Source organism: Nicotiana tabacum, chromosome 2, assembly GCF_000715075.1.
Source record: "Nicotiana tabacum cultivar K326 chromosome 2, ASM71507v2, whole genome shotgun sequence".
In the NCBI taxonomy this organism is placed as follows: Eukaryota; Viridiplantae; Streptophyta; class Magnoliopsida; order Solanales; family Solanaceae; genus Nicotiana; species Nicotiana tabacum.
The window spans coordinates 116,456,000-116,459,988 of record NC_134081.1 but is presented as its reverse complement, the minus strand read 5'-3'; positions in this window follow the sequence as shown (position 1 = coordinate 116,459,988).

The following is a 3,989-nucleotide window of genomic DNA, read 5'->3' as shown; positions in this document are numbered from 1 at the left end:
ATAAATTAGGCCAAATACCTAGGTGGCCCCTTAAAGTTGGCTCCGGTTTCCATTTTGAAACATCAACTAAGCTCAATACCTATTGAACATTTCAACTTCAATAAAAGTGTACCGATTAAACACAAATTTAATAATTCTACATTGTGTTTGGAGCGTGAATATCACTTGCTATCTACTTGGCAAATAAGACCAATGAGAAAATGACATTTCAGCAAGACAGAAAAATCAAATTTGAAGAGAGAAAAAAAGAAAAGAAAAAGGCCCTCCATAACCCCTTCGTTGCACCCCCCATACCTACCATCGTCCCCAACTCCGCACCGGCCTAATTCCCTAGCTACTGCAGTTCCTCGTTGAACCCCTTTCTCGTCTTCTCCAAATAACAAGTAGAACCACACACAACCACTAATCTGAGCAAACAAAAACCAATTGAAATAAACATATTCGTAAATTCGAACATAAATCAGTGATTAAATTCAAAAATTAGGTACGAATTCAAGGAAGCCAAGTCGTCTTTCTCGCAATGAAGGCTCCAAAAAATTTGAACCAAAACCCAATTCGAACCAGCTTAAAATGTACTCAAACATTTGATTCAAATTTTTAAAAATGTTTTCAACAAGAATCTATAACACCCAATTGATTTCTAGTCAAAGTTTTCAGATCTTTTTTTTTTTAATTCAAGCTCGAAGCTCCTTTAATGGAGGTCAAATTTTCTCAAATTAATTCTCATGCAACAAACGGTTTCACAACAAATTCCAACTCAAATGAAATTAGAAGTCCAAATTTATTCCCTAAATTTCAAAATCGAGATAGACAGTAATAGTCTATGGTTGACCCCATGAAGTTGGAGTTCAAAAATGTGATTAAACTTAGATTGGAATATTACTATAGTGGAGTAAGATTCTCAACAATGGAGAGGCTTCTGAGTTTAGGTGGTTTGGCAGTGATGGACTGGTAGGGATGGAATTTGGTGTCTAAGGCCGTGGCTATGGTGGAGTCGTGATAGAGATGATGTTGGCAAAAAAATAAGATTAAGGAGAGAAGAGAAAAAATTAAAATTAAGGAGTATTTCCTTTGCTTTTCTTTTCACGCTCTCAAAAGAGCGTGTAATTACATACACTATGTCATGTCAGCATATGCGTTCAATAGGTACATTTTTATTGAAGTTAAAGTGTTTAATAGGTATTGAGCTTAGTTAAAGTATCAAAATGGAAACTGGAGCCAACGTTGGACATCCAATTGCTTCGATTTGAATTATCCGGAGAATGCAATGCCTGATATATATCAAAAAGATGGACAATCAAACCTATTTCTCGATTCACTCAAAGAGGTGAATAGGGTCCCAATAGAGATATGTAAAAAGCAGGTCCGATTACGTGTATTCCTAATCCTAAATGGAATGTAATGATGTAGGAATCCATATGTAAACATAGTATCTATTTAGATAGGCCCGAATGACCCCTTCTCATAATGAGAATGTATATAACCCTATTCCGGCCTGGTCCGGTATGGAATGAACTTATAATCATGGAATCGACTCGATCATCAGATTATAAGTTCATAACCCTAGCCCATTCCCATTTTGGGAGGAATAGATCTACTAATTCTTTGATTCCAGTTAGTAAGAGGGATCTTGAACTAAGAAATAGACCCTAGAATCTAAAAAAGGCTATCCTTCTTAAAAGAACATTTATACCTTAAACTGATTGAAAATTTGATCCTTCAGCAAGTATGGGAAATCAGTCCAAGTCGCATAAGGGCCGTCATAAATCTTTTTGATCACATTGGTGATTATCTTCGTAGTCTGCTTACCTAGCCTGAACCTACAATTTAACAATAAAAACACATGAATATATTAGTAAAAACATTATAAAATAATAAACTCAAAAAAAACAACTCTTACCCGTTACCCTCAGGGACTATGATGATCCTGCCATAGCGATCATAATGCACTGCCTCTGGATCATCATCCTCAACATATGTATCATAGGCATGTGCAGACGGTGTAGGGGGCTCAGAGCTACGGTCTCGCAGGTGAAGTCTTGAAATGGATGGATTCGATAATGAAGATGGCTGCGATCCCTGTGACTGCGACATAGCTGGATGCGATCCATGTGGTTGTGATACTGATGGTTGTGATATGGATGGTTGCGATCTATGTGGCTGTGATATGTAGGGATGCGATCTACGTGGCTGTGATGCAGATGGCTGCGATCCACGTGGCTGTGAGGCAGTTGGACTGTATGTCTGATGTATAGTCCTCTGGCCCTGTGATGGAAGACCTGGTGTCTGGATGAAGGTCTAGGCCTCGTGATGATCATCAGGCAAGAACTGACAGTGACAATCAAACCATGATTGCTTTCGGCCATGTTTCAAAGTGAACATTTTACCATTTTCCATGCAGTAAGGACAAGCTAGCTTCCCAACAGTCATCCACCCAGACAACATTCCATACACAGGAAAATTGTTAATAGTCCACCTTAAATTAGCATGCAATTTAAAATTCTTCTTGGTTGATATGTCATACGTTTCAACACCATCATACCACAATTATTTTAGCTCATCAATCAAAGGTTGAAAATATACATCAATCAAACTTTTTAGATTACGTGGATCGGGGATTATGCAATTCAAAAATATATATGGACTAGTCATACACAACTCAGGTGGTAGATTATAAGGTGTAAAAAAGACATGCCCGGATGAATATGGTGTCACAGATATAGAAAAAGGCATGAAGTCATCTGCACACAAACCTAACCGAATGTTCCTTGGTTCACTAGCATAATCTGGATATGTCCTATCAAAGTGCTTCCAAGCTTCTCCATCTAAAGGATGACACATAACACCAAATGGTCTTCTATTTTCAAAGTGTTATCTCATATGAGGAGCAGAACTCATCGACGCATATAAACTCTTTAACCTAGGTATAAGAGGTAAATAATGCATCGCTTTCACATCAACCATATTCGCGCTGAAATCCTCTTGAAATGAGGCTCTTCTCAGAATTTACAACTTTCTAAATTTGCATCATCTTTATAATAGAAATCAACCATCTTCATAACAATCAATTATCATCGATGAAAGTCCTAACTTAGAAACCAATCTCTCTGCCTTATAGAAATCACTAGGTAAGTTGATATTTGGGTCAACTAGTTCACTCATAAGGTCAACGAAAGATTCCATGGCCGCTTGAGAAATATTCCAATCATATTTGATACTTAGTAATCTAACTGCAATAGACAACTCAGAGTGCGGATTTCCTTCACGTAGTGGACGAATAGCTTCCTCTAACTGTTCATAAAAACATTTTGCACCATCATTAGGAGTTTGTTCAACATTTTCATTGGGCTCACCCCGGAGTGCATCCCAAAAGCATCCGCAACCATATCCTGAATTATAGAATCAAGATTTGTATTCTCCACCGACCTACTACTTTCACCAACAACCATGTTATGAAATATTCCACAGCTAAAGTAATTCTCTATAAAACTGTCACGACCCAAAATCCGACTAGTCACGATGGCACTTAACCCACCCGCTAGGTAAGTCACTTAACCACTAACCAATTCCAATAACAATTAATAAAGCAATTTAAGTAAATAAATATCTTAACCTTATACATTCCCCAAGAACTGGTAGTACAAATCATGAGCTCCTAAGAATAGAGTTTACAAAGCTGGTATGAAATAAATAAGATGTCATCTGTTTGAAAAATACATAAACAGAGTTTTATGAATCTAAGGCTACCATAAACAAGAGGCAGCTACAACCGGAACGCAGGTACACCTTCAGATCCAGCTCCCGACGAACTCAGCAACATCAGCAACCAACATTTGCACGCAAGGTACAGAAGTGTAGTATGAGTACAACCGACAACATGTACTCAATAAGTAACAAACCTAACCTTAGGTTGAAAGTAGTGACGAGCTTGTACCAAGGTCATAGTCCAACTCCAATAACCAACAATAGTTGATAACCACATAAAGCAA